This window comes from Chelonia mydas, chromosome 1 (genome assembly GCF_015237465.2).
Source record: "Chelonia mydas isolate rCheMyd1 chromosome 1, rCheMyd1.pri.v2, whole genome shotgun sequence".
NCBI classification, from domain to species: Eukaryota; Metazoa; Chordata; order Testudines; family Cheloniidae; genus Chelonia; species Chelonia mydas.
Window position 1 is genome coordinate 225,910,774 of NC_057849.1, and position 25,943 is coordinate 225,936,716.

The 25,943-nt window shown below is 43.0% G+C and overlaps 1 protein-coding gene across 1 annotated transcript in view; it reads left to right on the top strand.

Moving 5' to 3' along the window:
- SHISAL1 (shisa like 1) overlaps positions 1-25,943 on the top strand; it is a 283,823-nt gene that overhangs the window by 93,765 nt on the left and 164,115 nt on the right. Inside the window, exon 2 of the mRNA XM_043537934.1 lies at positions 24,135-24,285. The gene's annotated coding sequence lies outside the window, so the exon portion shown is untranslated. The remainder of the gene's footprint in view (positions 1-24,134; positions 24,286-25,943) is intronic.

The window sequence follows — 25,943 nt, forward strand, 5'->3', positions numbered from 1 at the left end:
TGATTCCTCTACTGCTTCCCCTACCCTCACTGTAACATCTATGCAGGGAAAGAGCAGAGGGGGATATGTCATAGAACCCCTGGAGCTGCCTCTCCCAGCCCTGGAGGGGGAGAAAGTGACCCTGCTGCAGTGACCACCCCAGGCCTTGGAAAACATGAGGGCAGTAAAAAGTGCCAGGAACTGCAGGAGGAGCAGAGAAGGGGCTCGGGGGCAGAATTGCAGGGCTGGGGGCAGATGTGGGGTGATTATAGTATATAATATATCATATACCCCATTTTTAAGACCACTTTAAGCATTGATTGGCAGCATATGGAAATGTGATTCTACATCAGCTGTGTTTGTCACAAAACCAACCAATGTGAGTAGCATTGATTGGTACCCTACTTAGCAGTCTCAGTGCATTGGCCAAGGACTGACTGGGCATGGCACATGAACTATTCTTTCACCATTGGAAGTGATCTTACTCGGTTTGGCATATTTACAGGGCAGTGTGGGAGCACATAGACTGCTACTGTCTGTACTGTACCTGTCTTATGGCTAAAAGAGGGCTTTTGTTTCCAGGACTGTCAGTCTGGCAGGTTTCATGATCAATAAAAATTAAAATAGAAAAGACATGTGGTTCTTGGTCAGGTTACTATGAATCTTGGTCATTAACCTATTGGTAAAAGGTTCAATATCCCATCCAAAAAGTTGTCCAGTCCTTTCTCTGCTACTCCATATACTATATCTGATCTCTGTCTTTTTAAGTTTCTTTCTTCTGAGACATGTATGTCAATATGTGCTTGTCAAATACAGATTAAGAATCCAAGATAGTAACAGTGAAGACAGCCATTTATAATGGGTGTGGATTAAAATTAATTCCCTCATTAGAGGTGGTATTCTATGAGAGACTCAGACAGAAGAGAGTAATGAACAGCAATGTTCAGTGACTTGGCACTGAGTCTATAATGCAAAAAAAACTTTTGACAGCTACTAAAATTTAACTAGAGAGATGCTGGTAATGAAACATCTGCTATAGAACCTGTGTCTATCTGTAGTTCTGTATGACCTGAGCTTGGTGGGCAATGCAACCACCTATGCTGAAATTATTTCCAGTTGCCACTTTTTTGGAATACCCTTTCTGGCAGTGATGACTATATGATATTCCAGTGCCAAAGATCAAGTATTACTGAATTCCCAGTGAGATTCTCCATCCAGAAATAAGCATAAAGTGAAGCAATGGAACATGGTGTCATCTGTTAGGTCAGTAGACCTAGTCATTGTTGATTGGATAGCCTTGTGTTTTGAAGAATGTGCATGTAGTCAAAACATGTCTACAGGTAGCCTTTCAAACTCTGGCTTTGAGAGTGTATGTGTGTATTTATCAGTATTATTTTATTTATTATTTGCATTACTGTAGTTTAACACCTAGCATTTTGAGACACAGGATGTAAGTTTAAAATGTATTGTGAAAAAAGGAATAAAAATGCACAGCAAAAATATGCTTTCTAGAAATTAGCTTGGTTTGGGAGAGTTTTATAGTGCATAGTAAAGGAAATTCAGCTGAATACTGGATGCTTGTAAAAGAAGTAAATAACTCATTCAGGGCTACTTTTGGGGCAGCTTACGGTGTGTACCCAACCTCTTTAAATTTTTGTTATAGTTATATTTTCTACATTGTGTAGTCATTTAATATTAAAATAAACATTTTAAGACTGATTTTGGTTTTGCCACCATTGGAACCATATGTGTAAGGGAAGGCAGAATTTAGCCCTTTGTGTGGCTCTCAGTCGCTACCTACTAAATCATTTTTACACTCTGATTTAATGACCAGCTGCAGACCTCAATCCCATAATCCTTAACAACCTCAAAGGATTGTAAAATTGGGATTAAAGTCAGAAAACATCTTCTCACAACTGAGGTCTCAGCTGGAGTAGTTATCCAGTTTGGGGTGCCACCATTCAGAAAAGATGTGAACAAAGGGGAGAGTCCAGAGGAAAGCAACAAAAATGATACAAGGTTTGGGAAAACTGACATATGAGGAAATGTCAGAAAAAATGGGCATGTTTAGTTTTAAGAAAAGAAAACTGAGGGGGAATTTGATGACATCCTTCAAATATGTTATGGGCTGTTATAAAGAGGACAGTGATCAACTGTTCTCCAGGTCCACTGATGGTAGGATAAGAAGTAATCGGTTTAATCTGCAGAAAGGAAGATTTAGGTTAGATAGTAGGAAAATCTTTCTAACTCTAAGAACAGTTAAGCACTGGACTAGGCTTCCAAGGGACGTTAGAGAATCTCCATCATTGGAGGTTTCTAAGGACAGGTTAGACAAACACATGTCAGGGATGGTCAAGGCCTCAGTGCTGGGGTCTGCACGTAGATCACTGTGACACTCTGTACCCCATATGAAACCCTGTATCCCATGTTTACCACTTTTATATGGCTATGATATATTTGTACAACGTATGTCTTGAGTTTTCAAATGATACCTCACATAATCTACTGAACATCATTGTCTTATTAAAATATGTGTATCAATTGTGACAGGGTCAGGCCAGATAGCTATAGGACAGTGATAGAAGGTAGAGACATTAGCCCCAGATTAAGCAGGTCCCTTTTTCCTGAGTAAGATAATGGGCTGTTCTAGAACAATCAGGAAGTTGCTGGAACCAGGCAGGCAGGCTAATTAGGACACCTGGAGCCAATTAAGAAGCTACTAGAATCAATTAGGACAGGCAGGCTACTCAGGGCACATGGTTTAAAAAGGACCTCACTTCAGTTAGTGAGGTGCGTGCCAGGAGGTGGGAGCAAGAGGCGTGCAAGGAGCTGAGAGTGAGAAGGCGTACTGCTGGAGGACTGAGGAGTACAAGTATCAGGCATCAGGAGGAAGGTCCTGTGGTGAGGATAAAGAAGGTGTTGGAGGAGGCCATGGGAAAGTAGCCCAGGGAGTTGTAGCTGTCACGCAGCTGTTACAGGAAACACTGTAGACAGCTGCGATCCACAGGGCCCTGGGCTGGAACCTGCAGTAGAGGGCGGGCCCGGGTCCCCCCCCCCCCCCAACTCCCTATTTGATACAAGAGGAACTGACCTGGACAGTGGGTCCCACCAGAGGGGAAGGTCTCTGGCCTGTCCCCTGACCCACTAGGATGGTCAGCAGAGACTGCAGGGATTGTTCTCCTCCCTTTCCCCATGCTGGCCAGTGATGAGGTTAGCTGAGTGAACGGCAGGTTTGAGCCACTAGCAAAAGTGGCCAAACTGAGGGCTGCTGTGAATCTCTGAGGTGAGCAAATCCGCCAATAAGCACAGGACCCACCAAGGCAGAGGAGGAACTTTGTCACAACGTATATGGAGCTATAAGATTTTCCTATATGTTTATTACTGAAATAGGTTGCATTTCTGGGGAACACCAACAGACTAGCTCCTCAGAGACAACAAAGAACTGACCACCAGTGTTACAAAACTACTAATTGCTGAAGCAATCATTCACCAGCAGGGGAAACTGTAAATAAATAAATTTACAATGAGTCTGAAAGACACTTTGAATCTCTTGTACACAGGGGACTGTTTTGCCTACACCCTGGTGGGAGGTAATCCTTAGAGGAGAATATAAAAAGGAGAGACCGTGACCTCCTTATCACCTGTCCTCCCCCATCTCTACTCATGGTAGCAAAAGACAAAGGTGCATCATTGAACTGGGGGGCAGGGGCCCTGATCTGGAGGTTTTCCAGCCAGTGCAAACTGCTGAAAAGTGTTAAGAGAGAAAAATCTTTTTGCTTTTAAACTTATTAGCCTTGGTAAAGTTTAGGAATTAGCTTGTGTGTTTATCTTTTTACTTCTTTTGTAACCAACTCTGACTTTTATGCCTTATCACCTGTAAACCTCTTAAAATCTATCTTTCCCTAGTTAATAAATGTGTTTTACTGTTTTAGATAAAACAGTATGAGTGTGTTTGATTGAAGTGTTTGGGAAATCTCTACTCAGGTCAACAGGGCTGGTGCATATTCATTACCCTTTGTTGGAATGAAGGACTAAAATCATAAGCTTGTACTGTCCAGTGGGCTACTGAACATTACAAGATGCACATTTCTGGGAAGCAAGACTGGGACTGAGGGAATATGTGGGTGTCGCCCTGTGTCTATTCAAGAATGGCTGGGCATAGCATTCATGCATTCAGCTGAGAGTGACTTTGTATGCTGGTGGCTGTGAGTGATCAGAATCTGGAGAGGTTTGCTGTTCATTAGGCAAAGCAGTGGAAAGGGTATCTCAGGCTGGAGAGCTAAGGGGACAGAGCAGTTCAGCAATCCAGGTTGTACCCAGGGTAATGTTACAATGACCTCTCGAGGGCCCTTCCAAACCTGTGTGTCTGAGGGTGTTGCATATGAGCTGCTGGGGAAACCTAGATATTTCTCTCTCCTCTCACAACACATGCCTCACATTGCTTTCTGCCCAAGGGAAGATATTGCTTTAACTGAGCGCACAACCTTTGGGATGCAGAGTCAAAGGCATCCAGTTTCCACAGCTTCTGAAATTGTGTCTTTTCCCAGAGCAAAGTATAGCATAGAGATGGGGGAGGATAGCAGGAAAGAGTTGTGCCAAGGGGTTTTCATGGGATTTTTGTTAATTTCTCAACTAGGTAATTGTGACCCAACATCTACCCACTTGTCATTCACTTTGGGGTCGTAATTCATATGATGAAAACTACTGATCAGCTGTGTGTGTGTGTTTGTGTGTATTATATATTACATTATTAATGTTATATAGTATATTAAAAGAACATTACAGTTGGAAAGTCAAGTACTTGAAAGTTAGTAAAAACAATAATTAAGATTGCACGTGTCACCTTAATTTGCCCCTTTAGTGTGTATATATTACGATACAATCTTTAATCACATGGTCATACAATATTTTTCCACAGGATCCCTGCCTCATTCAGTGCACAGGATGGGCAGTGCTCATTGAGTGTATAGGTATTCAGGTTTTTTTTTATCCTCAGCATTCAATGTATGGCCAGTAGCATTATTGACTGCACACCATCCAAACCCTGCTCTAATACAAAATTAATTTCCTCCTGGGCTTTTGCAGTTGCAGCTGTGAGTGCTCAGCACTTCTGCAAACACACCTCATGTGGCTCAAGTTAGGTACCCAGAAAATGAGGAACACACAGTGGCCACCTGTGATAGGTTTGGTTTAAGTGACTTGCCCAGCATCACTTAGCAATTCTGTAGCAGAGGCAGGGATTGAATCCAATTCTCCAGGGTGGTATTCAACAGCCTTAATCACAAAACCATCCTTTTTTTTCTGCTTCATTCCCTATACTCCATTCATCTTCCACAATGAATCATAAAATCTCAGGGTTGGAAGGGACCTCAGGAGGTCATCTAGTCCAACCCCCTGCTCAAAGCAGGACCAATTCTCAACTAAATCATCCCAGCCAGGGCTTTGTCAAGCCTGACCTTAAAAACTTCTAAGGAAGGAGATTCCACCACCTCCCTAGGTAACACATTCCAGTGTTTCACCACCCTCGTAGTGAAAAAGTTTTTCCTAATATCCAACCTAATCCTCTCCCACTGCAACTTGAGACCATTACTCCTTGTTCTGTCAGGTGACCTAGAGACAACATGCAACTTTAAGTTAGGGAATGCGAGAATAAAAGTGGTTTCAGCGAAGCAGCCGTGTTAGTCTGTATCCGCAAAAAGAAAAGGACCTTAGAGACTAACAAATTTATTTGAGCATAAGTATCTGATGAAGTGAGCTGTAGCTCATGAAAGCTTATGCTCAAATAAATTTGTTAGTCTCTAAGGTGCCACAAGTACTCCTTTTCTTTTTGAGAATAAAAGTGCTGACTCTACACTTATGTTCTTTTAATGTGGCTGTTTTATTTAATTTAATTTTTTTTTAAACTTAAAAATGGGGGGGGGGGCCAGGAAAGGACTCTCATGTATTTCCTCATATTGACACCCAGATGGGTCATCAGTAGGGTTTGGATCTTTAGATCAACAGCAGAGCCCTCTACCACTTGAACTAACATGGTTACTGGGAGCAGCAGAAAGCTGTTATCTTTTATGTGAACCAGTCATCTGATGGGGATGGAAACACACACTTTGCCAGTGGACTTCACAGCTATTTGTAAGACGGCAAAGGAATGTTGAGACTCAGTTCCAGATTCTGTAGGGCAGTGTTCCTAGTGGTTACAGCCTCTTCTTGCTTCCCCTCACCCCAGCCTCTCCCTGTCCCCTTCTGCCTCAGTGCCTTCTCGCCATCTGCTGTCCCTATCCCCTCTCATCCCCGCTCTTATTTTTCCCTGACTTCTGCTCCTCCTCTGAATTCCTGCCCAATCAATTTCACGTAAGCCATGGAAAAGCCATCTGCTAGCTTGTCCTGCATTCATATGCTTAATGCAGAGGTATTATATGCTTCAGTTTAAATATAATTTTGGCAGATGATAAAGGAATTCAGCAGTCCTAAATTCTGGTCCTGGCTCTGCCACTGATTTGATGGTTTGGGGCAAGTAATTTAATCTTTCTGTGTCAGATGAGAAAATTGAACAGAACTGATCCCTGTGGGACCCCACTCATTATGCCCTTCCAGCATGACTGTGAACCACTGACAAGTACTCTCTGGGAATGTTTTTCCAACCAGTTATGCACCCACCTTATAGTAGCTCCATCTAGGTTGCATTTCCCTAGTTTGTTTATGACAAGGTCATGCAAGACAGTATCAAAAGCCTTACTACAGTCAAGATATACCACATTTACTACTTCCCCCGCATCCACAAGGCTTGTTACCCTGTCAAAGAAAGCTATCAGGTTGTTTTGACATGATTTGTTCTTGACAAATCCATGCTGATTGCTATTGGTCACCTTATTATCTTCTAGGAGTTTGCAAATTGATTGCATGATTATTTGTTCCATTATCTTTCCGGGTACAAAAGTTAAGCTGACTGGTCTGTAATTCCCCGGCTTGTCCTTATTTCCCTTTTTATAGATGGGCACTATATTTGCCCTTTTCCAGTCTTCTGGAATGTCTCTCATCTTCTATTACTTTTTGTTTGTTTATTTTAGAAAAGGATACTTTTCAATTGTAGAAAAAGGCCAGATGCTAGATATAAATTCTTATATTTTCTTTTAAGTTCTATATTTAGAAAAAGTTGTAGTGTGCAATGCAAAAACAGATCAAATGAAATGGTTTAAATAACACAAGAGATCAGTTATTGCTCTGCTAAGGATTCTTTGGGTAAATGGACAGGACAGTGTTGTATTCTCTCTGTAGAATGAATCAGTAAGCTGGCTTTAAAAGAAAAGATGATCATGCCTCTCCATCTAACACTTCATTTCCCAGCTGAAGCGATAGCCAAATTGGGGAATACTCTTAATAAAAAAAAAATCTATCCTGCTATGAATTCTGTGATCTTTCTCTTCTTATGCTTGCATCTCATCTACCGAACTTATTTACATTTATTTAAGGATGTAATTGTCATGTATATGAGAGTGATTGGGATGTTTTTCCAGCTAATAGTATTCATAAAATTCATATAATGCCGTTCAGTTGTTGAATCCCAAAGCCCTGTACAAACTATATGTGCACTAATTAGAATTGCTTCTTCCCATCACCAAAATGCTAACAGTTTTTGGGGCGGGGGGAGAGCATATGGCAGGGGTGGCCAAACTGTGGCTTGTGCACCACATGTGACTCTTTTACCATTAAAGTGCGGCTTGCGGAGCTCCCTCCATTTTCCACCTACCAGACTGGGGCGGGGCGGAGCTCGGGACCTCTGCCATGCAGCAGGGTGGTGGGGCTTCTGCCCAGTGAGGAAGGGATCTCGGGGCATCAGTCCTGCTGGACTCACCTGCCAGGGCTCCTGGATTCAGCAGGAGCGGGGCTGAAGCCTTGGCCCCCAGCAGGTGTGCCTTGGCTCTCGAACTTCTGAAGATTGTCGTATGCGGGTCGGAGGGCCAGTAAGTTTGGCCACCCCAGGCATATGGCAAGGCAGTACAGAAAAGCAACACTACCCAACAGTTTAGGATCAGAAACAAAGAAGAAACCCATGCAGGGGTAATTTAGGTTGGTAAGAAAGAGTTCCTGTCTCAGAGAGCTTACGAAGGGGATGAGGCTTTATTCTTATTTACACCAAGGCCCCGGCACACCATTCTGGCAATATAAAGTGCCTTAGGGCTAGTCAGCACACAGCTTTGGGACTGGCATATCTGTTTCAGATAGGAGTGTGATTTTCTTTTAATTGAAATTGTTATAGTGGTACAACACTTACTTAGTTATACCTGTAAAAAGGTGTCTTTGTTCTGGTAGAGATCAATCTCCTTCCTGTATGGGAACTGCTTTACTGGTATAAAGCAACTTTCTATCGGTATAACTGCATCAGCACTCGGAGAGTTGCACTGCGTTAACTGTATTGGTATTGTTAAAGCAGTACAACATTTGTCAGTAGACAAGGTCCTAAAGTGAGTGCAAAATTAGTTGACACCCATTTTTAGGGCACCTTTACAGGGTGACGTTAAAGGGCCTTTTTGTAAAATGAAAATCAAACCCTAAATACACAAGGCAGATGGGGGATGGAATGGGAAGCAGAGGCACAAGTGCAATGACCTGACCACGGTGACACAGCACATCAGCCAGAGATCTGGGAATAGAACCAGTCCCCTGAGTCCCAGTCCAGAGCCCTGGTCACTCCAGCATGTCGATATATTGTAGGATTGGATTGTATATAATATTATCGACTAGATCTGTGAGAGGTCTACCATTTTCAATGCTTGTGGATTTTGAGTATATGAAGAGCAGGTTTTGTTCACAGTGGCTTATTTTTCAGGTCTCCTTAGAGTTTTGAGTTCATATATAAATTGAAGTTTCAGGTTACCCCCTGTAAAAGTCTCACATGCTACCTATCAAGAGCCTTTCAGTTTCCCCTAAGAGGATATGAGATTTTCTCTGACCTTGGTATCTCCTAGGAGAATGGCTTGTTTTGCCCCTTTTGGGCCAAGCAGTTAGTCAATATTCGTTGCCTTGCAGGGTTGTTTTCTTTAGGGCAAAGAACTGATGATATGAATCAGGTACATGATCAATGTGAACTTGTTTATTTACAAAGAATGTACACAGGGTCCTGTTTCCCTGGACACAATAGAAACAAACAGCATCAGCCAGTTTCCTTGCACAGAAATCCCCAAGTCTGCCACTCCAGTGAGCTCTGTGCCCCAAAAGTTCTGTCTCTTTGCTTCCTCCTAGGGTCATGTTTACAACTCTTTCTGCTGGCTTTTCCACTTCTCATGCCCATAGGCTGCAAACCAACATTCTAATCCCTGCATTTGCAACATGGGAAATCCCTCTGCTCACGTGACCTGGGAAGTCCTTACCATTTTCTTCAGCTATGTTTACTACATAAAGGGGCTTGATTTGTTTTTTCTTCTGTTGAGCCCAAAGGAAATGGGCACACGCAACAGCTTTAAAGAAGTCTATGATTTGTCTTTGGATCCTAGGTCTTGTCTACACAGGGAAATTTACCAGCATTACTATCAGTATAATCTAAACCCCCCCACACCACCGAAAAAGGCCACTGTAAGAATGTCCACAGTGACCTAAATATAGAGCTATAGTAATGCTGGTAAATTTCCCTGTATAGACTCCACTTACCACACCCACTCAAAATGCATACGTCCTTCAGGAACCATTTCTGGGTCCGCCTTTGCTATCTTCTAAGCAAGCTCCAGCTTCTTGTTGAGCCACTTGGTAAGGCCTCTGCTCTTCAACCTTGAAAGGGTTATCTTGGTGGTAGAACCCCTGTCTGTCCCCATCTCCTGTAGCTGAAATGCAGGAATCTACAGCACTAAGCATGGAGCTTACAACAACCTAAATTCCCCTGCATGCAATGAATAGCGGGATCTGAGATTTATGTTGGAAGGTGTTTTGGGAGCCTTTGGGTTGAAAGGTACTATATCACTGTATGATATTATTAATAATACATCATTTGATTTTTCTGTTACTGATTTAAAAATAAATTAATTTTAAAGACTGCATTAAAGCACAAACTGCTAAGAGCAAAGAAATGCATTAAGGCTCTCAGTTCATTTTTTACTTGTCCTCTTGTGCTTCAGTATTGCAGCTCATGTGATGAATAACATAGAGCAAGTGAAGGACAGAGGGGCAAGCCTAATCTCTACATTTCCTGGATTCTACTCATTCCTGGCTTCTTTAATTTGCATGGACTGGGCCTGTCCTAACAACCATTGATATCAATGGAAAAACTCTCATTGACTTCAGTGGACACTAGATCAGGACATTATTGCTTAAGAAAGGAGACAAATTGACAGCCCTGCAGATTGAAGCCTCTCATTCATAAAATAATTACATAAAGCACAGGTACTAGCAGTATGAGCTTCTCCCATGCTGCCCTGCAAACGTACTTCAAATCTGACCCCAAAGGACCATCTCTAGTGGGAGGGGTACTTTGGTCTCCATGGAAAATTAAATCCTTGGTGTGTCTGTTCAGAATGAGGGAAAAGAAAGCCAATTAGTTTAAGCAGCCTAGAGATGAAAGGCTCTCAGTCCACAAGCCACTTCCCTGAGCAGTCCAGCCCCCTTAGTTTGAATTTTAACAGTATGTGTTCTGGTTTTCATTTTTCTACTCAATAGGATATTACATCTCCCTGAATCTACTTCTCTTTGCCTCCAACTCACTAAAAATGTAAACAAATAATTCCTCGGCTCCAAAGGCTTAATGCTTGAGATGCCTTTCAATCCTCTGGTTTAGTAGGAGTTGATCGTTAATTACACACTGCCTAATCTGATTAGCCTGGGTGAAGAGAACTCCTTTAGAGAAGTTTTGAGTATTTTTGATTAAAATCAATTGGATGAGATTGCAGGCCACTGTGCAGTAGAAAACTACAAGTGATGCTTAAGGATACAACACATGCTTCCTGTGCTGGCAAACAATAAGATAGCTTCCATCATATGAATAGATTCCTGTCAGCTATCCATCACTCCAGTTAACTTGAAGAAAGTTCAGTAGCAAATACACACTTCAAATTTTTGTGCCTTACTACACAAATGTTTCTTGAAGAGTCATACTTCACAAATACCAAACCTTCCTTACAGGGAAAGAGCTGTCAAATTTTCAGGAAATAGATGTACTGTACAGCCATATACTGCCTTTGTTCTGTACTTGTAATTCCATCAGCGTTCTATCAAGAATCAAGGCCAGGGTGGCCCAAGGCATATCTCATCATGCCTCATGAGCTTTGATATAATGAATTTGTGGACATGTAGCAATGTCCCACTTGTCAATAAAATCATAGTGACAGCAGGTACTGAACTTGGGTCCTCCTCCTTATGAAAGCAGAGGTCCCTGTCACTTGAGTTAAAGGAGGATCTCTAAGCAGTACAGGGCTTATGGCTCCCATACTTCATCAATTATGCTTCTCTCCAGATCATTCAGAACACAGTACATCCTATTCGAAGACTGGGATTCAGCAGATTCTTCACACCTAGGAACCTACTTTAAATCTGACAACATCTTACACAATTTTAATGGTCACTGTTGCAAAAACCTGATGATATTTGTTGTAGGCATATTCAAATCTTAAATTATTAGTACACGTACATTGAGCAGTGCAGAATCCGGGAATCATTAATACAAACATTGTTTTCTTTTTTGGTCCATGGAAGACAGCAAAACTAATAATAGTTGAAAAATTAAACATAGATTCATTTCTTTCAACATAGTTTGAGGCTAGCATTTGTCACCCAAAACCTTTTGGGGATTCCTGTCTTCACTACACTGACTAAAAACTAAAAGCAAGTATTCTGAATACATAATGCAGCACACTGTACTGCCTGAGATTCCCACATCTTCCACCCACTCATTTTCGCACTGAGGGGCAATGGAAGATAGAAATAACTCTAACTCCCACACATAGAAATTGCACATTCCTGGTCAATTTATTTTTGATTGATAATAAAATCTCACCATGGAAGGTGCCTGAAAAACCCAAATAGATTTACTGAGGACATATAAAGTACATGAGTGAGGAATTTAAGATTGTTGGAGATGTTCCCCTTAGCATCATTAGGGGTCAATGCAAGGCTGGCATCACACTTCAGTCTATATCCTACTCATTACATGCAGTTGATCCATATTGTGAATTTCCTTTTTTTCTGCTAACGTGTAAAATCAAGACTGTCGGAGTCATTTGAGAGCCCATGTCTTTTTTATAAGAGTAGGGAGCAGTATTCCTAATGTTCTGGCTACATCCCAATGTGGAATTCCTCTCACTTACATTCTTCAGACAGTTTCGAATGGATATCCTATTCAGTTGATGCCCTAAATTGTTGGGTAGTGTTGCAGTGTGTTGTTAAACAGCTGCTGCACTTCCATCATTGTGCAATGATCACTATGTAACCTTAACAAGCTAACATGTGGCAGGGGGTGTTTGTATAATGATCTCTAAGAACATTCGGATTTGCTCTATTTTTATATATTTAACATATTTTGTGTGAACTACTGTAGTATATGAAAGCAGCCACTGTCATGTAAATTCATGTACTAAATGAAATATAAATCCAATATATAAATGCACACTATTCCTATGGCATTCTTACATTACATAGTTTGTTTCCCCTGGGAGCCAAGTTACAGGAGTGTTGTAAGTTGATGTTTGTCAAGTATATTGAAATCCTTCCATTTCTATCATTCCTTTATGGAAAGTATTTTCAAAATTATTTTTCATTATATTTATGGTAATTTTATCCACTAGGACATTTGCAGAGTTATCATAATCAAACAAGCACAATGAACCAAATTCGTGAAGCCAAAGGAGTTACACCATGAGTGAATTTGTCCCACCCTCCTTCCCTAGGAGCAGCTGTAGGGAATGTTGTATTGACACTAATAGCTTTTCCGCAAATGCAACATAGAATGTATTGATCAAACTTGAATACCGAGCCTTTATGTGCTCAAGCCTTATAGAATGCTTCAATTTTGTTGTTGTCATGTTGGTCCCAGGATATGACAGAGATTCTGACCTGGGGCAGGGGATTGGGGTGCAAGGTGTAGGCTCCAACCGGGAGGCGCTTACCACAGGCAGCTCCCAGCTGGCGGCGCAGCAGGGCTCAGGCAGGCTGCCTGCATGCCAGGGGCCCAAGCAGCTCCCAGAAGCGGCCAGCTGCTGGCACATCTCTGAGGCCCCTGATGGTGGGGGGCAGCTCTGTGCACTGTCCCCGCCTCCGGCACTGTCCCTGCAGCTCCCATTGGCCACCCCCTCCTGCACAGCCACCTCCTGCCCCAGGCCAGAACCCCGTCCTGCACCAAACTCCCTCCCAGAGCCCACACCCCTCACCCTCTCCTGCACCCCAACACTCTGCCCCACCCTCTTCCTGCCCCCAACTCCCTCCCAGAAAGAAACTAATATAACAGCTGTTCTGAGGTAAGAAGTAAGCTATTTTGAAGTAACTTAACTATATTCTACATATTTTAAGACTGAAATGTAACCACAGGACGGCTTTATGTTAATTAAAAGACAAGTTTAGTATAGCGTTAATAGCCTCAATGCCATAATTGTGATCATTTTGTTTTAAATTAAAATTAAATTAAATAAAAAATTACCTTTTTATGCATCCCAGGATCACATGAGCTTATTTGGCCAGAGTATCACACTGATCTCATGTTCAGCTGATTATCCATCACAACCCCCAAATCTTTTTCAGAGTCACTGAAATAGTATGGCCTGGATTCTTTGTTTCCAGAGGTCTACATTTACACTGAGCCATATAAAAATGCCTATTGTTTGCTGGTGCCCAGTTTACCAAGTGATTTAGATCCCTCTTAATCAGTGACCTGTCCTCTTTGTTATTTACTACTCGGTCAGTTTTTGTGTCATCTGCAAACTTTATCAGTTGTGATTTAATGTTTTCTTACAGGTCATTGATAAAGATGATAAATTGATAAAGATGATAAAGGGTCAAGAACCGATCCCTGTGGGACCCCACAGGAAACAGAACCACTCAGTGACAATTCCCTTGACAGTTACTTTTTGAGACCTATCAGTTAGCCAGTTTTGGATCCATTTAATGTGTCCCATGTTAGTTTAATATCATTCTAACTCTTTGACTTGCTGCTGCATGATGCTATAATTAAATGTCTTACAGAAGTCTACATATATTACACCAAAACAATTATCTTTATCAACAAACCTTAGAAGAAGAGCTCTGTTTAAGTCTGAAAGCTTATCCCTTCCATCAACAAAAGTTGGTCTAATAAAGATATTACCTCACCGACCTTGTGTCTCACTGAATTTTGAATGGCAAAGAACAGTGTAGTTTTTCTTGATTGCTCAAAAAACAAGCAAGCTGTTCTTTAGAGATGTCATTCCCGTTTTGTTTCAGAATCCATATGCAGAGTACAGCATACTAACATCTCAATATGTAAGTTTTACTTTATTTTATGTGAACATTTGTTTTTTATAGTTCTTAATTGGCAATATTGCAAATACACTAAGAGGAAGTTATTTCTTTTTATTATAAAAGAGCAGCCGTCTGGTTTTTGCTCTCACTTTTTTTTTTTTTTTTTTTTTGGTATTTGAAAGGGGGAAGGGTGGAAACTGATGAATAATTCAGTTCATGTTAATGCAAAACTTTAAGAGAAGTGAATCAGAACTCCAAATGTATCCAAACATTTCCAAGATTGCTCCCACCTACACACTTTATGTGGAAAGAACCTTTCGGTCAAAATCTGCAGGTGCTGCTCAAGGAGAAGAACAGCTTGAACCTGTATTTTTATATAAGAATTTAGGGATTGGAAAATTGGACATAACTCAAAATTAGGGCAGGATTGTGACCTGCCTTAAAACACCACTTAGGGGAGTAAAGGGTTGCCTTGCACCCCTTGTTCCCCTGGAAGGACTACCCACATTGTGAGTCACAGACAAATGGGAAGGTGCACAAATAGGTGGAGCATTGGCCTTGGCCTTGGCCCTGGCCCCAGCAGAGCTGAGCTGGCATAGAAGAGAAGAATTAATCTGCTGCTGGTATAGCCCAGAAGCAGATTACTTCCCCTGTGAAGCAAGAGGACAGTAACCAGGGAAGGGACTGTAACTCTCTGGGCTGCTCTTGTGGCCGTTCAGCTTCACACCACCTGTAAGAGTGGGTTCTACATTCACAATATAGCCTTTCTCTGTGAACTTTAACCCATTTTCACCCTGACCCCACAATCCGTGTACACCCACACCTCCAAGTACTGCAGAAATTAGCCCAATTTAAAGTGCTTGAGAAAGATCACTCATGCTGTCTTGGGCAGGTGTACTGCACAGGAACCCAGATGAACTAGGGGCTTGTCTTCATTTGAAAATTAATTTGGATTAAGGGAGGGCATGACTTTAAAGCACAATAACTATTTTGGAATAGATCCCCATGTGGACACTCTTATTCTGGAATCAGAGAGAATTTTTTTCAGTTTGGCTTAATCTACTTCCAAAACGGATTAAGGTAAATCAGACAAAATCGAACATCCACTTGGGGAGCTATTGCAGAATTGCTACTCCAGTTAATTTCTCTCTGTGTGGATGATAGCTAGGAATATAATTGTATCTTCCTATTTTCTGAGGTGAGGGGAAGGGTTGTGTACTTTTGTTTTTGTGGCCTATCTTTTTTCTTTTTAATCAGATGTTGCTGTATGTGATATTCCCAAAAGGGTTAATTGTAAAAGTCAGCTCTGAGAAGTTGCTAAGCAACAATGTTCTGCCCTCAGGATCAATGATCAACCAATGGTGATTTGTTCTGCTGATGTAATGTATATAAGTTAATATTCTTTCTAGAGAACTGTGTGGGTGGAGTTCTGTGAAAACTTATCTGAACTGGTTTCTTCTGCTCCTGTAGTTTTAATTAATCCCTCCTAATAAAAGTTATTGTTTTTCTAATTATGGTCCAGTCCCTTAATAACAATTATTCCAAATATAACAGACACTAACTAGCAAGAGTCAATCAAAATTAGTTCTTTTTTCCAATTTTTTGGATCCATAACTCTTGATGAACTGATTAGTTTTTATTATCTTAAAGGGTTAATTATAATAAATGCACATTACTGTTGCACACAGTGTACTTTCTGGAACTGAAGGGGGTGGAGGAATGGGGAAGATAAGCAGTCCAGTAATTTAGTCTTATGAGTAAGGTTTGCAAGATCAGGCCCAAAATTTTTAAATAATTTACTAGTTCTAATGAATTGCATAGTATTTTAGAATTTAGTTATATAGAATACCCTGATTCACATAGGTATAATTTGGATGCTTACCTGACTCCCTCAATCAAATAATGTAGTTAATCATGTAGTAATGATTTCATTAAAATGAGGTTGTATATTTTCACTTAATGTCTGTTGAATTAGGTTCAAGATTACAAAATCTGGGCCAGACTCTTTGCTGTAGTCAGGCGTTACACCATCTTATGCCATCTGAAGGTCAGGGCTGGGTTTAGGGGCAGGTGACTCTGGGGTGCCAGGCTTGGGGTGCTGTTTTTGTTGTTAGTGACATTTCAGTTATTCTTAAAAGTAAAAAGTTTCTATAAGTCTAAAGGAAACCATTTTTATTTGCTTATATATGGCATGAATAAATACAGATTTACAGATCCTAGTGTGCAAATTTATTGTCTTATCTGACAGGGATAAATCATGCATGCAAATCTTGCATCAAAGTTGTGATATGGGCTACAAATGCAATAAAAAATAAAGTATTCAAAAGTTTAACAAATGGAGAGGGGAGGGCGCTCACGACACTCTTTGCCTGGGGCACCATTTGGTCTAGGACCAGTCCTGCTGAAGGTCTTGCCTTTCGTGTAGCAGAAAAGAAATGTAGGATAAAATCCTAAACCTCTTGACTTCAATGGGGCAAGGATTTCACCTTTAGGACTTGGCTACACTTGCGAGTTAGAGCGAATTAAAGGAGCCCCAGGCGCACTAGCTCACTACCCGTCCACACTGGAAAGGCACGTAGAGCGCTCTGACTCAGCGGCTAGAGCGCTCCTGGTACTCCATCTTGGCGAGTGGAATAACGTTTGGTGCACCCCCGCTGGAGTGCCGCAGCACCAGTGTGGACGCCCTGATCTGTTAGTATTCTCTGATCGGCCTCCAAAAGTGTCCCACAATGCCTGTTCTAGCCACTCTGGTCATCACTTTGAACTCTACTGCCCTGCCCTCAGGTGACCAACCGTCAGATCCACCCTTTAAATTCTCTGGGAATTTTGAAAATCCCCTTCCTGTTTGCTCAGCCAGGCATGGAGTGCTCTCAGCAAATCTTCCCATGTCTTCACGCGCCAGGCGATCCCCAGTATAGAGCAGTGGTGAGGTGCTGGACCTCATCAGTGTTTGGGGGGAGGAAGCTGTCCAGTCCCAGCTGCGCTCGATACCTTTGGGCAGATATCAAGGGACATGATGGAAAGGGGCCATGACCAGGACGCACTGCAGTGCAGGATTAAAGTGAAGGAGCTGCGGAATGCCTACCGTAAAGCCTGTGAGGCAAACCGCTGCTTCGGTGCTGCCCCTATGACCTGCCATTTCTACAGAGAGCTGGACGTGATACTTGGGGGTGACCCCACCTCCACTCCGAATACCACCATGGACACTTCAGAGCCCAGTTCAACAAGGCAAAGGCAGGAAGAGGAACAGCAGCAAAGCAGGAGCGAGGGTGCTGAGGTGGAGGAAGACACCCCGGAATCCCTAGATGAATGCAGCCAGGAGCTGCTCTCAAGCCAGGAGGAAGGTAGCCAGTCGTGGCAGCCAGTGCTTGGGGAAGGACAAACACCAGAGGAGGTTCCTGGTAAGCGGCTTTTATTTTGGGAAGGAAGTTATTTGGTGCTGGCTCTTGAGGTGAGGAGGGTTAGGGCTGCATGCATGCCTAGATGCGGAATAGGGTGTTGATGTGCTCTCACATCGTGGTAATCGGCCTCAGTGATCTCTTCAAAGGTCTCACCCAGAACTTGGGCAATGCGCTTGCACAGATTTCTCGGGAGAGCCACTGTGGTCCTTGTCCCAGTAAGGCTAACTTGTCCATGCCACTGTGCCGTGGGTGGTGGGGCCCACGTTGCTGCACACAGGCAAGCTGCATATAGGCCAGGGCAGAAGCCACATAGCAGTAGAAGACCCTCCCTTGCTTCCCAGGTCACCCTCAGCAGTGAGATATCTTCCAGGATGAACTCCTGTGGAAAATGTGGGGACAGTGTTCAGTATAGGGGCCCCCTGCTGCTGTTGGCTCTCCCCAAGGTGCAGAAACCCAGAGGACAGTACAGCCATGAAACAGTCATGCTTGACCCTGTGCTTACTCACCATTTTGGGGCTCCCGTGGGTTATGTGCACTCGCTATGGGACGGGCAAATTATGCTATTGTGTAGACTGTGCTTGCCCTTAAGTATGGGGGAATCATTGCTCTGACTGGTGTGAACAATGTTGCCTCTGTTAAGTGTTGCATTTTGCCTTTACAGATGCAATCTTGAGATCTCCGCCATCCATGTTATCACCAGCTGAAAGACCCCAAAGAATCAGAAAGAGGCCATGTGGAAGCAAGGAAGACATGTTGCATGAAGTAATGCAGCATTCAAGTAATGAAAATCAAAAAGCGCAGGAGTGGCGGGACAGTGAAAGGAGGGTCCTCCAGCAGAATGAGGAGTGCTAGCACAAAAGCGCAGTGCTCCAGCAGCAAAGCACGGATCAGCTGCTAAGCATAATGGAGCACCAAGCGGACTCTATCCAGGCGCTCATAGCCATGCAGGCAGAGCACTACCACGCGCCCCCCCCCCCCCCCAGCCCTTGTCCCAAAACTCTTTCCCTTGTGCCCCCATGTCACCTCCAACCCACTTTCCCCAACATCCAGGTTCTTACCACCACCAGCTGCCTCCAACACCTGTAGCTTCACCACCCAGCCCTGAAAACTACAACCCTTACCCACTGCACACAACCCCCATCACCATGCACTATAGCCATCTGGAAGTGCAGCACTCATTGCACAGCGCTCCAGACAGGAAGGCTGAGTATGATAACAGGACATACGCAAATCTGTGATTGTACCGTTCCCCTCCCCACCCCCCTTGCCCTTTCTGTTTCCCAAACAGTTGTGTTTCTTTTCAATAAATGGAGTTTTTGGCTTTGAAAACATTCTTTATTATTGCATAAAGTAAAAGATACCTTAGCCCAGGAAAGCAACAGGCACTGCAAGTCAGCGTAGTGCAGACAGATTCCTACTAACATTGGAACCACTGCACTTCACTCCTGTGCAGGGCACCAGACATATTTGAGGCTGAAAGCCACCAGTATGCTCCCTCAAGGCATCCCTAATCCTTGCAGCCCCGTGCTGGACCCCTCTAATAGCCCTGTTCTCTGTCTGTTCAAATTCACCCTCCAGGTGTTGAACCGCCGAGTTCCATGCCTGAGAGAATCATTCACCCTTCCCTTCACAAATGTTATGGAGGGTACAGCACGCGGATTTAACCGCGGGGATGCTGTCATCAGCCAGGTCCAGCTTCGCATACAGAGAGCGCCAGCAGCCCTTTAAACAGCCAAAAGCACACTCCACAGTCATTCTGCACCAACTCAGCCTGTTGTTGAACTGCTCCTTGCTGCTGTCAAGTCTCCCTGTGTAGGGTTTCAGGAGCCACAGCATTAACGGGTAAGCAGGGTCTCCAAGGATCACAATGGGCATTTCGACTTCCCCTACGGTGATCTTCTGGTCTGGGGAAAAAGTCCCGGCTTGCAGCTTCCTGAACAGGCCAGTGTTCCGAAAGATGAGTGTGTCATGCACCTTTCTGGGCCAGCCTGCGTTAATGTCAATGAAATGCCCACGGTGATCCACAAGTGCCTGGAGAACCATAGAGAAATACCCCTTCTGATTAACGTACTCGGAGGCTAGGTGGGCTGGTGCCAGAATTGGAATGTGTGTGGTATCTATTGCCCCTCCGCAGTTAGGGAAACCCATTTGTGCAAAGCCATCCACGATGTCATGCACATTACCCAGAGTCATGGTTCTTCTGAGAAGGATGCAATTAATGGCCCTGCAAACTTTTATCAACACGATTCCAATGGTTGACTTTCCCACGCCAAACTGGCTAGTGACTGATCGGTAGCTGTCTGGAGTTGCCAGCGTCCAGACTGCAACAGCCACCCGCTTCTCCACCGTCAGGGCAGCTCTCAATCTCATGTCCTTGTGCCTCAGGGTGGGGACGAGCTCCTCACACAGTCCCATGAAAGTGGCTTTTCTCATCCGAAAGTTCTGCAGCCACTGCTCGTTGTCCCAGACTTGCATGACGGTGTGATCCCACCACTCAGTGCTTGTTTCCTGAGCCCAAAAGCGGCATTCCACGGCGGTGAGCATGTCCGTGAATGCCACAAGCAAACTCATGTCATATGCGTTACTCGTGTCAATATCATCGTCGGAGCCCTCACTGTCACTTTGGATCATAAGGAGTAACTCGACTGCCAAACGAGACGTGCTGGCGAGACTAGTCAGCATACTCCTCAGCAGTTCGGGCTCCATTCCCGCAGACCGAAAGGGAAGACAGAGCACGCAATACAAAAAACATTGAAAGATGGCGCCAATTGTGGATGGAAGCACAGAGATTGCTGGGATGCGAAGTGATGCATCATGGGGCATTGGGACAGGACCCAGAATGCTCCGCACCCCCTGCCCTCTTCCCACAAGCCACAGCGCCAGAATGGGAAGAGGTGCTCTGTGGGATAGCTGCCCATAATGCACTGCTCCCAATGCCGCTGAAAGTGCCGCAAATGTGGCCACACCAGTGAGCTTGCAGCTGACAGTGTGGACAGACTGCCGCGATTTCCCTACTGCGCTCTCCGAAGGCAGGTTTAACTCAAAGCGCTCTACATCTGCAAGTGTAGCCATGCCCTAAGTGACTAATTCTTATATTCTCTGAAAAAGCTTCAATGAGCATCACAAAACCCATTCCTGCAGTCTTGCTGCATGCAACACTCCCACTTATTTCAGTGAGAGGTAAATGCTCCTTAGACTGCAGAATCAGGTTCAAATTTAAACCTGTGAAACAGTCCCCTCCTTTTCTTGCTTAGTCTTTTCTGGTTAACTTCCATAAATATGCCATATTGCTCATGCTCTCTGATTAGATAAGTCCAGTTGTTATAACAGTTTGAGTTTGTAGAAGTCATTAACCACAGTTAGCCCTAAGACTATTGGCCTCCGCATTTAAAAGCAGAGATATTGAATGTCCCATTAGGTTTATTTTGCTATATTATATGTATATTCAGCCATATTTTGAAGACTAAGTACCCTCAAATAAAACCTGAACCTATGTCTAAGTTCAAAATATTTTGATACCATATTTGTTTTGTTTTTACACATTTCACACATTTTCATACAACTCTGCACATCCTGGGTCTGCCTGGGATAAGCAGACGTGCCTTTTGGAGAAGCGGGTGCTCAGAATCTCTGGAAATCAGACCCAAGGGTGTCAATTTGGGCCTCCAAATTTAGGCTTCAACCCAGCAAAGTATTTAATTAAGTGCTTAACTTTAAGCACTTGGGTAGCTCCATTGGGTTTAATGTGATCTTAAAATTACTCTGTTAGACTGGGGCCTTAGAACACTTCTGAAAATTTGGTTGTATATCTGTAGATGTTCACTCATCTCCAGTTAGTATCCGATAGTACGTGTATGTTACAGCTACTGAGTAGAACTTCAGTGTGCAGGGTAACCCTTTCAGCAAAGTCCCTTCAATATGCCAGAAGGTGGGAAGGACAAGAGAAATAGAATTCCAGGATTAAGCATATTTTTATGATGATTAAGGTAAAGAACAAAACTGCCTGGTACAGCTTATGGGGACAAGGCATTGGATTGCTACTAACGTCTCTACGTGAAATTCTGGCCCCATCAAAATCAATTGGAGTTTTGCCATTGACTTCAATGGGGTTAGGATTTCTGTCTCTCCGAATCATTTTCTCTTCTATTTCTGCTGCTAGTCCTTGTAGAATGTTCATATAAATTCCCCATCCTCCCCTCTCTTCTTTTTGGTACTGCTATCCTGTCTGTGTCGCTTTCTCTGAGTGTTTTGAAAGTGACTGTACTAATTTTTTTCCACCGGAGACTGGCCTTTATCTCATTATTTAGTTTTAAAGACAAACTCAATGTGCTCTGTTGTTGTGCACATGGAAAATTACAGTGTTTGTAACACATGTACAATAATTAAATTGTTTCCAACCTGTCGAAATATAAGTCCTTGACTAGTGCCTTTAGGTCACCCCGTGTGGATCCATTAACATGCAGCAGTAGAGCACTGTGCCTTGGCTTGCAGCTAAACACCATTTTAATCACCTTTTATTAGAACATCTCCCTTTTGGCGTAGAACTGGTTAGCAGAGGGGATTGGTAATGAGATGCCTTTTGCAGTGATATGCTGGAAGGGGCTCCTGAGAGTATCTTGTTAAAATTCCGCTGTAATTTGAAGGGAGGTGTGGTTGGGGGATAGGGGAGATTTCTGTGTCTTGAATGGAGAGCAACCCATTTTCTGGAGATTATTTAATCATTCTTCCCAGGGATGATTTATCTGTGGGCTCATAAAAATATTTCTGAAAAGCAAATGTTGCCTGTGAAAAACACTAGATTGTGCAAAGTGTCAGGTAATTTGATGTTAAAGAAATCCCAAGGGAAGGAACCCCGTGGAAAATTTTCTAGAGGAATATACATCTGAAGCTCCCTAGACACAATCTCCTGCTCCATTTCTAATTATGCAAATTGGATGGTGTGGTTCACCGTCAATATAGTTAGGGTATTTTTAAGCACTAAATATTTCTAACAAAGGACACTTAATATAAATGCATTTGCAAGCTGATGGTGTTTCCTTCATTGGTCATGTTATAGTGATGACATAGCATTTCTTTTAAAATGGGAAATAAATAAATAGATTACCTCATCCTCTACCCCTGCTCTCAGCAAGTGAATAATCCCTATATATAGATGTGTGATTACTGATTGATTTGCTGATGGCATGCCAAGCACTGTGAAAACATAGAGGCGATAGAAGGTAAAATTGACAGCAAAACTTCCATTGACTTCAGTGGGGCCAGCGTTTAGTATTTCACCTATCGTCCCTGCCCAAGGCGCTTACAGTCTAGCAGCTAAGGGTATGTCTACACTTGCAGAGTTTTTGCACGGTCAGTTTCACTGGTGATAGTGAATCGGTGAAAGAAAAGCGCTGTTTGTGTACTCACTTTCACAGGTGTCAGAGAGTGTTTACATTTGCAGCATTTCCATTGTCGATGAGAGCAGCGCTCTAGGGCTGCTATCCCACAGTGCAGCTCTCTCCATTTTGACGATAGGTCTTGTGGGAAGGGGTTGGGCATGATCGCAGGGCATCCTAGGTCCCTGCACAGCCTCCTCTCCCCAAACACTGATCAGCTCCCTTAGCTCAGCATTGCTCCAAGCAGGGGATTGTTTGCTCCATGGAGCAGGCATTGTCACCTGGCTGGATGATAAGTGAGCAGGAAGGGGAGTTTCAGGGGCTCTACAGGGGGAGGGGTCAATGTCTGTTTACCTAGCGTCAGAGCAGCAGAGCTGCTGGCCAGAGTGGTCACCTAGGCACTGTGAGATATCCTCCGGAGGCTAAAAGCTGTGTAAACAGGAAGAACATGTCTTCACTTGCACATCACCACAAAAGTATCAACAGAAAACGCGGTTCGCCTTTCGTGGAGGTGGTTTTCTTTTTGTGATGAAACTTCTGAGTTTCACCACAAAAAAGTCATTGACAAGTGTAGACGCTCCCACGGTTTTTGCGTAAAAAAGGGACTTTTTCCGCTTTAAATAGCAAGTGTAGACAGACCCTTAGACTTTAAGAAAGGAATGCTTAAACTCAGCAGCTCCCATTGATTCCCATTCATTCCAATGACTCGTTATTGCAACTCATTGAAATGCACTCACGCAAATGAATATTTAACCCAGATAAAAGTTCTGTATTTTGAACATCTTTTGTGCTGGTGCCTTTTTTTTTTTTTTTTTGCATCTGGACTCAAGCATTGGACCAAAATAAAATATACAGTTTTATAAAATATATAATTACTAATACATGGAAGTATATACTTAGAACCACCCCTCTCCAGTATTAGAGCTGTAGGATTCACCTTTTCTGTTTGATATTTTCCTCTCTATCTGTTCAGATATGAAAGAAAATGAAGACTAGCAGCTCGGGTGCAGAAGTAAAAGCAGATCAGAATCAGCAACCTGTTTCCCATTGCATGGCCTAAATCTTCAGCTGGGAATTCGACAACAAAACTCACTCCCTGAGCATGACTTGAACATGCAGATAAGGTATTCAAGCATACTACAAAACTCTCTTCTTTTTATTACCTTTTTTTCCTCTTTAATGCATTAGGATTTCTAAAGGAAACATTCTGACAATAAAAACTGGTGGTTTGCAGTGTCTGATAGGTTATGATGATTCACACAAGGTGGTATACTGAAATACTACTTTTCTATAGGGGTGTAAGAAAAAGGATCATTGTAGGAACCAGTGAATACGGTACACCTGTACTATAAATCAGTAAGACAGAGAAAAAGAAGAACCAGCTGGATAAATTAAGACAGTTAAAGGATGAATGATCACTACTAGGTTAATAAACAAGAGACTCCAATACGCCTGTCATTCATGCCTTCAAAGATTTGCTCAATAAGACTAATTCAGATCTGTCAATGAAAAACTGAACTGTGCCTTCTAAGAAGTAGCTCTCACCTACCTCCTATATGTGTTTCCTTTTTAAGTTATCATCTACACACACAGGTTGCACCGGTTTTACTAAAATCAGTGTTTAAATATATTTAGTTAAGCTGTTACAAACAGCTGCACGTACGTACTTAAATTGACTTAGAGACATATTGATCAAGATTTCAAGTTAAGCTAACTCAGTATAAACCAGCTGTAAACCTATTCAAATATGTTGACACAGGGATTTGCCTTAGTTGAACTAACGGTTCGTCTGCACTGCAGCTTGTGTAGACATGCCCTGCTAGCTGTACTGTAGGTAGCTCGCTAAAAATAAAAGTGAAGACATTGAGGTATGGGCTTCAGCACTGGCTGTACAAGCCAGTCTGACCCCCCCCGAGTCCATGATCACTAGTGCAGAGGTGCTGAAGCCCACGGTGTGGTGTCTTCGCTCATGGGTGGTGGGTATAATAGGCAAGAGGTGGCTGTAATAGGGTCGTGGTGGGTGGTGAGGTCTGGCAGGGGAGGTGAGAAGCAGGTGAGTGAGCGGCAGCCGGGTGAGGGAGGAGGTGAGCAGAGGGGGGAAACTCACAGTGGGGGGTGAAGAGATGAGTGGCGAGTTAGCGGTGGGCAAGAGTGGGGCCTGGGGAAGAGCAGGTGTGAAGTGTGGGCGGGGCTGTGGGCAGAAGAGGTGGGACAAGGAGTTAGCCTCCCCCTGGGGAAGTTTCACCCACTGCCCACTTCTGTTTTTAGCAAGCTACCTAGAGTACAGCTATCATGGGTAACGTCTACACAAGCTGCCATTCACCCCCTCACCTGCAATGTAGATGTACCCAAAGTCCATGTAAAAAAAAAAAATTGTGAAACCTTGTGTGTGCAGACAAGATCTATATTATATTGATTTATTTTGATCTGGAGCTCTTCTGGCATAATCTGCTTAATGGCCAGCATAATTGTACAACTGCAATGTTAAGTGTCAGCATGAATTTTTGGTCTTGTTATGAATTTGACTGACTGGAAAATTTTTCTGGAATGGTCTACGTGTTTTCCTTGCAATGGGATTTAACCCACATATTTGTCATCCAGGGTTTGTTTTGAAATTAATTTTATTAATTTATTCCAAACAGGGTATCCCCCTAAATTTTGTCCTGCAAAAAATTGTATGGGTTCCTCTCATCAGTAATTGTATTCCTAACGGATATGTCTGGCTGTATAGTACATGATTTATGGACACACTAACGAGAAATATTGAATTCCATCAGGACAA